The sequence below is a fragment of the Mus musculus genome, chromosome 7, assembly GCF_000001635.26.
Source record: "Mus musculus strain C57BL/6J chromosome 7, GRCm38.p6 C57BL/6J".
NCBI classification, from domain to species: domain Eukaryota; kingdom Metazoa; phylum Chordata; class Mammalia; order Rodentia; family Muridae; genus Mus; species Mus musculus.
Window position 1 is genome coordinate 75,425,220 of NC_000073.6, and position 14,181 is coordinate 75,439,400.

The 14,181-nt window shown below is 42.8% G+C and overlaps 1 long non-coding RNA gene across 1 annotated transcript; it reads right to left on the minus strand.

The window, feature by feature from the left end:
- Nucleotides 1-1,860: 1,860 nt before the first annotated feature.
- Gm46017 lies at nucleotides 1,861-12,218 on the minus strand. Its single transcript, XR_001778347.1, has 3 exons — nucleotides 12,069-12,218; nucleotides 5,935-6,778; nucleotides 1,861-1,963 (listed from the first exon to the last, which is right to left on the minus strand). It is a non-coding gene; the product is annotated as a predicted gene, 46017 (long non-coding RNA).
- Nucleotides 12,219-14,181: the final 1,963 nt, after the last annotated feature.

Consider the following 14,181-nt stretch of genomic DNA (forward strand, 5'->3'; position numbering starts at 1 on the left):
TTGAAGACATGGTTCCCAAACAATCCATGCTCAGATGTGGGGCCTTTATGAGGCCATTGGATCATGGGGGCTCCGACCTCATGAGTAGATTAACTCATGTATGGATTCACAGATTAATGGGTTCAGGAGAGGGAGCCTTTTACAAAGCCACCTCTCTTTGTTTCGATACACCATAGGATGTGCAGCTCTGCTTTGCCACGTTCCCCTTGCGTGGTGGCTTGCCTCAGCATACACCTATAGCAATAGGACCGAGTAGCTATCCATGAAACCTGAGAAACCATGAGACGATGCAAATCTTTCCTCTTTTTAAGTTGAGTTCCTAGGGTATTTTGGCACAGCAACGAAAGGCTCACTGCACACTACCTACCCTTCTAGTTTTGTCTTCTGTTCTTGTCTCAACACTTACCTATCTACATATTTGACAAACATTTATAGTGTACTAGGTCATATCTCAAGAATATTCTAAAGTGTGTGTATAGTCAGATTAATTTCTCATAAAAATGCATGCAACAAGTATAGATTATTATAGAAGTTATTCTACCCAATTTACAGATGAGAAAACAAGGCAGACAGTAGTGGAACTCAGACTTGACAGTACACTATTGCTCCAAAGTCTATGTCATACTCCACTTTCAACTTTTCTTTCTTTAATATATGAGATTTGGGGGAATGTCTTGTTTTATATTTTCAAGTCAGAGTCTAATTCTTTAGCCCAGGCTGACCTGGGATTCACTTTGTTGCAAGCTACCATAGTCATTCAAGTGCTGGGGTTACAGGCATGTGCCACAACATTCAGCTAGGAGATAGGATTTTGTATTTATGTGTGGTAGATACTCTACTCTGGTGATCTGTGTTAATCCTCACAACAAAGGTACAGAAAGGAGAACCAAGTCATAATAATTTATGCACTTCATTATCAGGTAATTCTATCAGTAATCAAGTGAGCTGCTGGGCGTGATTAGGCTCTTTGTTTTTTAATGGGATATTTCCTTTATTTACATTTCAAAAGTTATCCCCTTTCCCAGTCCCCCCCCCCCCCCCCGTTTACCCCCTATCTCATCCCTGCTCCGACTGCTCCACCCACTCCCATCTCCCTGCCCTGGCATTCCCCTACACCGGGGCATTGAGCCTTCACAGGACCAAGGGTCTCTTCTCCCATTAATACCCGACAAGGCCATCCTCTGCTACATATGAGGCTGGAGCCATGGGTCCCTCCATGTGTATTATCTCTAGTTCTCTTGCTTTACACTGGACCTGGGTTTATTTCCTAGTTCTTTGCTATATTGATGGCTTTGTGTATTCTCATAGCCTGAGTCAATTCTTGGAACCCAACCACCATGGCATCAAATATACCACAATCTCTACTCAAGAGGATCCTGGAACAATCTGCTGTCACTCAGAAGCATGAAATTTCCATCTTCAGTCTGCTCTGTGAGGCTACGTTCTCACTGCTTCAAATGGAGTCTTGATAATAATGGCTGTAGGAATATTTACTGTCTATTAAGTACTTTCTAATATGCCAACACTGTATACTATAACATTCCTAACCATTATCCCAGCCCTATAAGTGGATATCATTATTACTGTTTTACAGATGAGGAAACAGTCTCAAAGAGGCTAAATAACTTGATTATGAGGGGCTGGGACTATGACTCCCTTGGTAGAGTGGTTATATAACATGCACAAAGCCCCAGGGTCAATTCCCAGAACTATTTAAGCCACCTGTGGTAGTTCTTGCTTATAATTCCAACCCTCAAGATGTGGAGGTGGGGCAATCTGAAGTTCTAAGTTATTCTCAGCTACGAGCCAAGTTCAAGGCCACCCTGGGGTACAGGAGACGCTGTTTCAACTTGCCTGTGATGCACAATTCAAATATGCTGACTCCAAAATCCACACTCTTTCTGTTGCATCTTCCTGTTACTTATATTTGATATAAGACGGGCCTTTCCATGAACTTAAACACCTATAAGAGAGTGGAAGAGAATAAGCCTCAACTTGGGCCAATGAAGTATTTCTGTTTTTCTTTCTTCCTCTCTACTTCCTTGCTACCCTTCCTTCCTTCTTTTCTCTCTTCCTTCCTTCTATTCAGCCAAGAGAGATCACACAATGAAATAACAAATCTAGCAGAAGCACTAGGCTTGGCCTTCTGTCATTTTAAAAATCCGAGTTCCTCACATAAACAATTATGACTGCTGACAATAAAATCCCAACCCAGTGTGAATCAGCTCCGAGAAAAAGCCAAAGAGGGCAGGGCCGGGGCTCAGTGCTCTGAGTTAGCCCCAAAGTCATGAGTCATGGAAGTCTCAGAACACGCTCCCTGCCAAGTTAATTCCAGGCCAGCACTTGCTGAGGTACAGCTGGTTGTACAAACTCTGACTGACTGGACTGGAGTCCTGGGGAGAAAGGGCAGTGTAAGGAATTGAAGGGAGACAGACTGGGCTAGTCATTAGAATTATAGCCATTGCTCCAAAGCATGCCAGCACAGACACTCCTCAAGCCAGAGACTGAAAGCACCTGCCTGATGCAACCCCACCCTTTACCTAGGAATTCTAGGAAAGGTGTATATAGGGCATCCAGAAGAGAGACACAGATTTATTCTTTTCTCTTTCCTTTATTTCCTCTTCTTCTCTCTTGTACTTCATTTTCTCTCCCTCCCTCCTTTCTTTCTATTGAGACAGGGCCGCCTATATCCAGAATTGCTTCCACCTCTGGCCCACAATAATGCAAAACTTCTTATTTTTTTTAATGTTTTTCTTTTTTAAAAGATTACTTATTTATTTTATGTATGTGAATACATAGTCACTGTCTTCATACACACCAGAAGAGGGCATTGAATCCCATTACAGATGGCTGTGAGCCACCATGTGGTTGCTGGGATTTGAACTCAGGACCTCTGGAAGAGCAGTCAGTGCTCTTAACCACTGAACCATCTCTCCAGCCACCAATGCCAAACTTCTGATTCCCCTGCCTCTACCTCCTAATTGCTGGGAGAATAGGTGTACACCATCATGCTCTGTTTTATACAGAACTGGGAACTGAAAAACCAGGGCTTCCTGTATGCTAGGTAGGCATCCTACAAACCAAGCAACATCCTTAGAACCTACATTTTTTTTCATATTATTAAATACTACTTGTAATATAAACTGGCCAAACGACATTTATTAGTACATGCTATACTAACTACATGAGTTCTTAGAGACTTAAATCAAGTGATAAAATTTTCCTTTTTTTTTTTCCCTCAAGATCCAGGCATGTATGGTATACACTTTTAATCCCAGTACTTAGGAGGCAGAGGTAGATCTCTGTGAGTTCAAGACCATCGTGATCTACATAGTACACTCCATGACAGTTACAGCTACCGAATATAGTCTCAAACTTCCCCCAAACTCCTACCAAGGCTGAGTTCATCAGCATAGTGTTTGATTGGCATTTGATGAATCCCTGAATTTTATCTCTAACACTACAAAAAATTAATTTAAAAAAATGTGTCCTTGGTTACTGTTCTCCCTATCATTTCAGCTTGTTTGTCTGAACTTGAATGGAACGAGGGAACTTGGGCAAGTCACTATTATTGTGTGCTCCTCTCCCAGGTGTAGCCAGTCTCCCATGGGTCTCAATCATTTCTACTTCTTTTGTCCAAGAGGCAGAGACTGGGGATGTTCTCTTTACCCAGATGTCGCCTGGAGAAGAAAGAGGGGTTTGTAGATACAACTTATGTAGAAAGAAAACAGGATTGATTTTGTTGTTGTTGTTCATTGGGTGCTGGGATCAAACTCAGGGCCTTGGACATGTGAGACATGTTAGACAAGCATTCTGACACTGAGCTACATCCCCCCCACCCCGCTAAAAAATTATTTCAGATGCTTAACTTGAGCATGACGCATACTTATACTATTTTTAGACTATGTGGGTTGGGTATGTGCATGGGTTTGACTTGGTTTTGTGAATTCAAATGGCAGCTTCCTCCTCCATGGACAGAGAAAATACACCTTTGAGGACTAGAGTGTTTAAAAAGAAAAAAGGATAAAACGCAAAACAAAACACCCTCTTGCTAGATGGGATTTTGCTACAGGCGGGAGAGACTTCTTAGACACGGGAAAGACTGTTGATGTTGACAATCACATTCGCATCTCGCAGGACACGAATGACATTTGAGATTTTTACCAAAGAGAAAAAGACAAAGGCCCTCACCTTTACAAACAGGCTCTGAGCGACTTTTCAGGTCTGGATGAACAGAAGGCTATAGCCCAGCCCTGAAGTGTATCAGCAGAAGCAGTTTAGGACCACAAAGTTCTGCTATTAAAGCATTTTGCGACTTGCATTCCATTTCTGGCCATAACTAAAGGTGCTAGTTTCTCACTGTCAAATGAACTTAACTCATTTAATTAAATGTGTGTGTGTGTGTGTGTGTGTGTGTGTGTTTGCAAGAAGTCTACAGAAGTGCCTTTAATAGTTAGTGAGCTCATTTTTGGTAGCCCTATATAATATTTGAGAACATGAGCTCTTATTTTTGGTATTTAATGTATTTTTGGGGGAAGGATTTGGGGTTGGTGCTAACTATAGGGAGTTAGGGAGCATGTGGAAGTTGAAGACAGCTTTCAGGAGTTGGTTCCTCTGGGTAGTTCCTAGGGATAGAATTCAAATCACCAGGCTTGGTGTGCATCATTACTCGATGAGCCATCTCACTGGCTCCCATGCTCACTTTCTGATCAAACTTACTGACAGGACTTTTGAGTTTCGAAGACAGTTTGAAGCTGGGCTAGTGGCTCACTGAGATAATCCCAGCACTTGGGAGGCTGAGACAGAAGGATCTCTATAACTTCAAGGCAAGCCTGGACTACAGAGTGAATTCCAGGCTAGCCTTTGAGATACTGCCTCAAAACAAAGTAAAATAAGCAAAGAAAACAAAGATAAGTGGATGTGTTGGAGCACATTTTAATCTCAGCACCCAGTGTGTGTCTGTGTGAAAGTAGGAGACTGCCAAGTTCCCTGGCTACATAGCAAGTTAGAGACTGGCCTGGGCTACATGAGAAGTCAAAGAAAGAAAGGAAGGAAAAAAGGAAGAAAGAGAGAGAGAAAGAAAAAAGAAAGAAAGAAGGAAGGAGGGAAGGAAGGAAAGAGGGAAAGAAGAAAGAAAGAAAAAGAGAGAGAGAGAAAGAAAGGAAGGAAGGAGGGAAGGAAGGAAAGAGGGAAAGAAGAAAGAAAAAAAGAAAGAGAGAGAGAGAAAGAAAGAAAGAAAGAAAGAAGAGAGAAAGACCCAAATAGGATAGTATGCTTTACCAGTCAGAACCCATTATTACATTATTAGATGCATTGCTTATGGTCAGTGGGCTAACAGGCAAGATTTAGAGAACAGATTAGAAAGAAGGGCTGTGCCCTCACACAAAAGGCCTGATTTTTATGTGTTGCAATCTTTGATTGCCCCCATGCATGGGAAGGCTTTTTCTAATATGACATTGTCTTGGCAGATGAAGTGTCACATACTAAGCAGGTGATAAGCGGCATAACTCTATGGAGACATTCAGGAAAGCAAGCTGGAGACAGATGACAAGCTGGAATGTGTAACTGTCAGCACACATGGGGCCAAGGTCCCTACGTAAGAGTTATTCTGAAGTCTCTTTTGTGACTTGGCAACTCTGCTGAGGTTCAATAGACATGGGATCACTTTTAAAATCCTCCCCACAATGTGTATATGTGTGTATGTGCATGTATGTGTGTATATGTATATGCATGTATGCAAGTGTGTATGTATGTATATATGTGTATGGGTATATGTGTATGTGTGTGTATGTACGTGTGTGTCTGTGTGTGTTGTCTCTATTGCTGAATAGTCAAAATAGAACGTCAGGAGGTAGTGTTGCACTTAAAACGAAAAGAAGAGGAAAGAGACCTTTAAGAGAAAAACAGAGAAACAAAGCAGCTTTCCAAACAGACCTGCTATCCACTGCAAGAGACCAGCTGAAATCACCCGGGCTAGAGTGTTTGCTGTCACAAGCTTTATTCCCCACGTGTGCTGAGGCCAAGTCTTCCCCCACGTGGTGCTCCAGCCGCAGCTCAGCAGGGAATTATACACCCACTGGGGTCTCTAGGTCAAGATTTAAGTGCATTAACAGAGGACCTCGTCAAGCTAATGTGACAGGGAGCCATCAGATCCAGGTTGAAAGCTAAAGGGGTGGAGAGAAGAAAACAAAATTAAAATCATCCTTTCACAAACTTCAGGGCTTTTTCACAGACTGGGATGCAGGTGTTCAAGTTTTAAAAACATTATCCTAATGTCTTATTTCTGTCTGAGTTTCTCCAGTGAGTCGGGTTTGGCACTGGCAAAGCATTTGCTTTGTGTGAAAGGAAATGGGTATAGGAAGAGAGGACATGGAGGCGGAAGAGGTAAAGGACAGCTTTTCCAGCCGGTATCTGCTTCCAGGGTTTCCTAAGCCCCAGAGGTCTTGGTTTCAAGCTATATTTAACTGTGAAGAAAGTCCCCGAAAAAAATGAGACCCAATAGACTCTCCTACAAGTTGGTGACCCGTGAGAATCCTCCCAGTCAATCAGAGGCAGACTTCATGCTGGAAGTAGTCTTGCACTGGTCTGTTACGTGTAGATTTAGTTGAACACTGATATTGTTGGAGGATATGCTGGGTAGAGGTAAATATATCAGCAGGGAGGGCAGAGGGAGCTCAAGAGCATATTCTGGACAGGTGAAGCTGTGGAGTTGGCAGAATGTGATATCCATCAGCATCAGTCTGGATGGTTGGAATCAGTGTCAGAAGAAACCGGAAGCCTGCCAGACAAGATATGACTTTTAGTGAAGGTTGGATGATAGGGAAAGGAATGGGTTTGAAAAGGAAGTTATGAATATGGTTACATTAGTCTGGGCTCTTAGGGGATCACAACCAATAGAACGAATATATATTATGAAGGGGACTTATTAGATTAGTTCACATAACATAGGTGGTCTAGGCTGGACAATGGCTGTCTACACGCTGCCCTGTCTGACAACCCAGTGGCTGCTCAGAACTTGAGTCAGGATGCTTCAGCTGTTGCAGACTGGAGCTGCAGTCTTGGAGGATTCCTGAAGAGCAGGTGTTTTCAGTCCACACTGGAAAGCCAAAGAAGCTGGTTTCCAATGTCAGCTTTGCCACAACCCCACCACAGACCCGATACTTCCTGTCTAAAGAAAAATAAGACATTAAAAAAAGAAACCTTCCACTTAAACAGCCTGTGGATTCCTAAGTTTCAGAAACTTTGTAAGCTAATTTAAACTAAATTTGGGAGCAAGTGTTGCACAGGAAATAATTACAATACTTGCCAGAGGCATATGCTCTGCACCCCTAGCAACAAACTCGTGGGAAGACAAATCTTTAAGGTGATAGAAAGCCAGGCTGTTATTGTTTGAAGCCCTGGGTAAGGGTCAGAATCAACTGGGCTGGAGCACATGAAAACTTTTGGAGTTCACAGAAATATTCCTCTTTCTCATCTGAGAAATAGTTACAGACTTACCAGACTCACTGAGTTGTAGACTTAGTGGGTATATATACTGTAGATATACTTTATGTTAATAAAATGAATTTCAAGAACAGAGGCTGGATAGATGGCTCAGTGGTTCAGAGCAGTTGATAATCTTCCAGAGGACCCTAGCCTCCTGTGGAACTCAGCACATACATGCACAAACCATGTACAAACACATACACATGCATGTATATTTTAAAAGTTAGAAAGGAAAAGAGGGTAAATAAGAAAGTGGTAGAAGCAGTAGGTTAAAGTATATGTTGATGTCAAAAAAAGATGGGATGATGTCATAACAATGTATCTAGGTCAGTAATTGTATTTGGTTTACTGCTTATGGTAAGAGGCATAAGTAAGTTTGATGTGAATAAGGGCTAACAACATGAAGCAGAAAGTTTGCATTATAGAGTAAAATTCTGGAGCAGACTGACATATATGATGTAATAAGCATGAAGGTTGGATGCTGGAAGTCTTTAGGGATGCAAAGGTTGTTGGCACTACAGAAGAATGACTCAATAAAATGAGTCTGTTTACATATCCCCAAGTAGGCACTCTTTGGGTTTAGACAGAGGAGTTTAACTTTGTACACATTTACCCTGGAAGTCACTTAATTCTGAATTCTTAGTCAAGGCATTTAGTTTCATGCTATATGCAACAATGAACCATTGAAGTCTTTGGAACTGGAAAACGAACAGCCAGAGATGTACTTAAGGAATAAGTTCAAGAGAGGGACATCCCAGTGGGTAAAGTCCCTGCTGAGCAAACATGGGAACATGATCCTCAGCACCCATGGGAGAAGACTATCGCCCTGGTGCTTGTCTGTAAAGCCAGTACCAGCTGGGACAAAGACAGTCTGACTCCTAGAGCCCATCACTCAGCCAACTGATGACCTATGAAACTGTAAGACGGAGAGGGCAGGACAGCTGAGAAGGTGACTGAACTTGCCACCAAGCCCCAGTTCAATCCCCATCACCTACGAAGAGGAAAACTCACTCCCCGCAGCTGATCTCTGAGCTGCAGGCACTCTCACTCCAATTCCCCATAGAGAAATCAAAGGGACAGAGTGATCACAGGGTGTCAGCCTCTGACCTCCACATGCACATTTGTGCCCCCCAGCTCACATGCACACAAGATCATACATTTAACACATGTGCACACATACACATGCATGGAAAGGCACGCCTGTGCAGGCACACACACACACACACACACACACAGAGAGAGAGAGAGAGAGAGAGAGAGAGAGAGAGAGAACAAGGAAACAAGGAAACAAGGAAAGGAAGCCTGTTAGCACACCACAGTCATTCAGGACAAAGCTGGAGAATGAACCCAAGGGAAGCAGGAAAGAAGAAGTTGGCATTCCTTTGTGATAAAAGGAGAAGACAAGGAGCTAGTGATGTCTGGTTGAAATTGAGAGAGGAGGAGAGCAGGAAATAGATCAGATGACGGAGGGAAGAGCTCACTTGGAGCTGTATGTGTTCAGTGGTGAAGAGTTAGGCTGACAGTAGCTAAGAATGCAGACCGACATTTCCCGAGAGTGATCTGTTTGGGCTAAAGGTAGGATTTAGGAAGCATCTACCTTCCTTTCTTTATGGAGTCATGATCCTTTGAAATGGGTGACACTGTATGTGCCTTAATCAAGCTCATGCCAGCAGAGGTGAGAAAAAGGCATTACATTCCCCGTGGAACTGGAGTGACAAATGTTTGTGAGCCACCATTGGTTGCTGGGAATCAAACCCAGGTCCTCTGTAAGAACCAGTATTCTTCACCTCTGAGCCACCTCTCTAGCCCCCTTATCGTGCAGATTTTGATGGGAAAAAATGAAAATTGGTGTTTCAGAATCAGAAACACCCATGTAGAAAATGAGAACAGATTCAGTGTTCTCAGAACATGCTCTTAGTTCAATTGACAAATTAATGGATTTCTCCAAAACAATTTATTTAAAGTTTAAATGGCTTTGAGACATATAAGAGTAAATCAATCTAAAGGGTTTTTATGTAAAACTTCTCAAAACTCTAATTGGTAATACTACTATGCACAGTGAATCATTAAGTAGATAGGGATACAGAATAAAGCCCTTTTTATTCTCTCTCTCTTCCCCTCCCTCCCTCCCTCCTTCCCTCTTTCCCTTTCCACCTTTCCCCTCCCTCTCCCTCTTCCTCTCCCTCTCCCTTTCCCCCTCCTCCCCCTGTCTCTCAGGAGCCCTCATAGAATCAGATCAACAGACAACTTGTAGAAGTCAATTCTCTCCTTCTATGTGGGGCCTGGAGTTTGAGCTAAGATAGTCAGAGTTTTAACCCACTGAATCATCCCCCAACTCCCACAATGTATTTTCTAAGGAATGGCTCCCGGAACAAATGTTTTAGAGAATAACTAGCTTGAGGCTGGAGAGATGGTTCAGTGGTTAAGGTTTGCCATGCAAACAAGAGTACTGGAGTTTGGAGCCAGAACCATTTAAATACCATCGATGCTGACTGGGTGATCAACATGTGATCTGTTTTGTTTTAGCCTCTGAACTCAAAGATATCTGACTAGGGAGACTAGCCTCTGATCATACCTTCAAGCTTTGGGGTTGATTGAGCGATCCTGCCTCACTGAATAAGGTAGAAAATTGATTGGGGATGGTTCCTACATGACCATACATACGTGTTCCCATATACATGCATAACATGCATACATACACACCCTATACACACATTCATAAGTAGAAAAAGAAAATTAAAAAAAACCAAGAGGCTGGCTTAAGCTGTGCAGAAACTTAATTTTTAACAGTTAGGTATATGTGACTTTTACACTTTTAAAAAATGTATTGCATTAATTGTGTGTGTGCACATGCTGATGTCACAGCATGTGTGGAGGTCAGAAGACAACTTTTGGCAGTCCATTTTTTTCTTTCCACCATGATGAGTCTGCGGATGAAACTCAGGTCATTTAACAGCAAGTTACCTTAACCTTCCAAGCCATCTAGCCAGACCCAACTTCTCTCCTTTATTTAATTATGTGTCTACTTATTTTCATATTTATGTACTTAAGTTTTCTTTAAATCTTTTTTGAACAGTCTTAAGGATAGACCAGGCTGGTCCTAAACTTGTAATGATCCTTTTACCATGCCTTGAACTCCCAAGTGCTAGGATTACAGGCGTGCATCACCACGTCCGTCTCTGCCTTAATAGTACAACCTCTGTAAAGTGTCAGAAAAATAAGACAGTCGGGATGAAAGCAGATCTAAAGAAAAAAAATTCCCCGAGAAGACCTGGGCTCAAGCTTCATGCGAGTTGTTGGAGTCCATTTCCACTAAGTGATGTTTAAGGCTCAAAAAGCATGGCGTTTCTCTAACTCCAGCTTCAGAAACCTACCATTAGAAATAATTGGGGATAATTATGAGAGCAGCTGAATAAACTGGAAAAGGCTGGGCATAAAGAGAAAAAGCAACAGGAGGAAATGTGTAACACAGAGCCTGCCCATAAATCTCCCTGGAGTCAGAGAGTGACAACCATTATCTTCTCCACACTGGAACCTGTGTGGAGTAAATCCCAAATCAAACCTAACCAAACAAAACAATGTTCTTCCCCCAAAATGACCTTTTGCGTTTGCAGTTCCTAGAAACTAGTCGAGACTCTTTGGACCTTTCTCTACACCAACAAGGAAGTGCCCCTACCTCCGGATGGAGAAATTGAGCGATAACGTTGAGATCAGGGTGGTCCCTTAATCCTTCAGTGGGCTAGCAGCCTCTGATCCTCTACCACCAACAACATAACGATGTTAGAACGATAATGGGGTCCCAGGGGCAGCCTTTAAGCAAACCTGTGTCTGGGAAGGTTATTACAGAGAGAAGCAAGGCTTTCAAAAATTAAATAAATTGCTCTGTCAATAAGTGGTACATCTGGTGCGTATTAATCAAAAGCTGGGATGCCTCTGGGAGCAGGCGTCCGGGTGACAGCCAGGGGAGGAGGAGGAGGGAGGAGGGAGGAGGGGGGAGGAGGAGGAGGAGGAGGAGGAGGAGGAGGCTAGTACAAGGTAAGAAAGAGTTTTGGTTGGAGATTCTCTATTATAATTGTGATAGGGTCCATCTTCCTAGCATTGTGAGTGTGTGTGTGTGTATGTGTGTGTGTGTGTGTGTTTGTGTGTGTGTGTGTGTGTGTGTGTGTTGTACAAGTGCAAATACGGGTGTGGAGATCAGAGGATCAGAGGGCAACCTCTATCGTCATTTTTCCAATTCCTTCCCACTTATTGTTTGAGATAAGGTATCTCATTAGCCTGGAACTTTACCAGGTAGGCTGAGCTAGTTGACTAGGGAGGTTTATGGATTTGCCTTTTCCTCTTCCCTGTCCCACCATTACTGGGGTTACAGATGCGTTTAGTCATACCTGATTTTTTTACATGGGTTTAGGAGAGCTGAACTCAGAACCACATCCTCATGAAACAGGTGATTTAGTGACTAAGCCATCTCCCCAGCCCTGCATATTCCCAATATTACTTTTTCTACAAACCAAATTGACTACAATATATAGTCTCTAAACAGGAAAATCGAAGGTGTTGAAGTGGGCAGAGTATTTGTTCTGTACCTGGCAGTATGCGAAGGGTCATTTACAGGCTGTTCTGTCATCATCGTGAGGCTGGTAACTTGGAGTATTGCCTCTACAGTTGAAGAGTTTGAAAATCCAAGACTTAAAACAAGTTCCAATTGCTTCTAAACCCCTTGTCTTTCTGTTTCCTATGAGAAGAACTTAAGGCAGAGAGGTTAGACATCTGATGCCTGACGGAAGGGATGGAGATCACAAATCAGCACAACTACCCTGGAGGATTATGTGCGACAAATGTACACCTATTTTCCTAAAAATATCACTATTATTGTCAGACTTGAAGATAATAATGGTAATGCACAATTACTGACAAAATAGCACATAATCCTAACCATTTGTTTAGTTGGCATGTCCAAATTACTGAAGTGCATTATAGGAAGGTATTCTGAACCTGGCCAAGTTGATTTATCAGATTTCACAGAACAACCACTCTACAGACAAGACCAACACTCAGAGTCTTAATTGGAGGGATGGGGAGGAGAGAACTGAAGAAGGAAAGGAGAAAGAGAGGGTGGGAGGGAAAGGAGGAAGGCAGAAAGGCAGGAAGGCAGGAGGTAAGAAGGAAGGAAGTAGGAAAGAAGGAAGGAAGGAGGAAAGAAGGAAGGAAGGAGGAAAGAAGGAAGGAAGGAGGAAAGAAGGAAGGAAGGAAAGAAGGAAGGAAGGAAAGAAGGAAGGAAGGAAGGAAGGAAGGAAAGAAGGAAGGAAGGAAGGAAAGAAGGAAGGAAGGAAAGAAGGAAGGAAGGAAAGAAGGAAGGAAGGAAAGAAGGAAGGAAGGAAGGAAGGAAGGAAGGAAGGAAGGAAAGAAGGAAGGAAGGAAGGAAAGAAGGAAGGAAGGAAAGAAGGAAGGAAGGAAGGAAAGAAGGAAGGAAGGAAGGAAGGAAGGAAAGAAGGAAGGAAGGAAGGAAGGAAAGAAGGAAGGAAGGAAGGAAGGAAGGAAGGAAAGAAGGAAGGAAGGAAGGAAGGAAGGAAAGAAGGAAAGAAGGAAGGAAAGAAGGAAGGAAGGAAGGAAGGAAGGAAGGAAGGAAGGAAAGAAGGAAGGAAGGAAGGAAAGAAGGAAGGAAAGAAGGAAAGAAGGAAGGAAGGAAGGAAAGAAGGAAGGAAGGAAGGAAAGAAGGAAGGAAGGAAGGAAAGAAGGAAGGAAGGAAAGAAGGAAGGAAGGAAGGAAAGAAGGAAGGAAGGAAAGAAGGAAGGAAGGAAGGAAGGAAAGAAGGAAGGAAGGAAGGAAAGAAGGAAAGAAGGAAGGAAGGAAGGAAAGAAGGAAGGAAGGAAAGAAGGAAGGAAGGAAAGAAGGAAGGAAGGAAGGAAAGAAGGAAGGAAGGAAAGAAGGAAGGAAGGAAGGAAGGAAAGAAGGAAGGAAGGAAAGAAGAAAGGAAGTAAGGAAAGAAGGAAGGAAGGAAGGAAGGAAGGAAAGAAGGAAGGAAGGAAAGAAGGAAGGAAGGAAGGAAGGAAGGAAAGAAGGAAGGAAGGAAAGAAGGAAGGAAGGAAGAAGGAAAGGAGGGAAAGCAGGCCCTCACCTGAAGGAAGACCTGCACCTTGTATACTATAGATTAGGAAGCCTGGTGTTAGGGAACACATTTTAGAGCCAGTACTTGATAGGCATAGCCAGGTACATCTCTGTGAGTTTGAGGCTAGTCCGGTCTGCAGAGAAAGTTCCAGGACAGCCAGGGCTACATAATAGAGAGACCCTGTCTCAAAAAATAACAAATAAATAAATAATAAATAAATAAATAAATAAATAGTTTGGTAACTTTCCCCTAGTCTTCTTGGAAGATAAACTGTGCAAACTGACTGTACGTAGGACTTGGAAAAAACTCCGTCACCTCCCTAAACCTTCATTACTATAAGATGACCTGCCTTTGTCTTGGAACTGGCACGAGGGTCACTATGAAGAACAGGTAAGACAAAAATGCAAGTGAAAGAGAGGCAGTGTGGGCCGTGTGGCCTTAAGCACATGTTTAGATTTGGAAGGAAGTCCCACTTAGAGGAAGCCATCAGTCAGCAAAAGACTGGAGAATGCATGTCATGAGAGGCTCTAGATTTGGTCCCCTGGGCCTAAACAAACAAACAAACAAACAAACACACAAATAAACAAGCA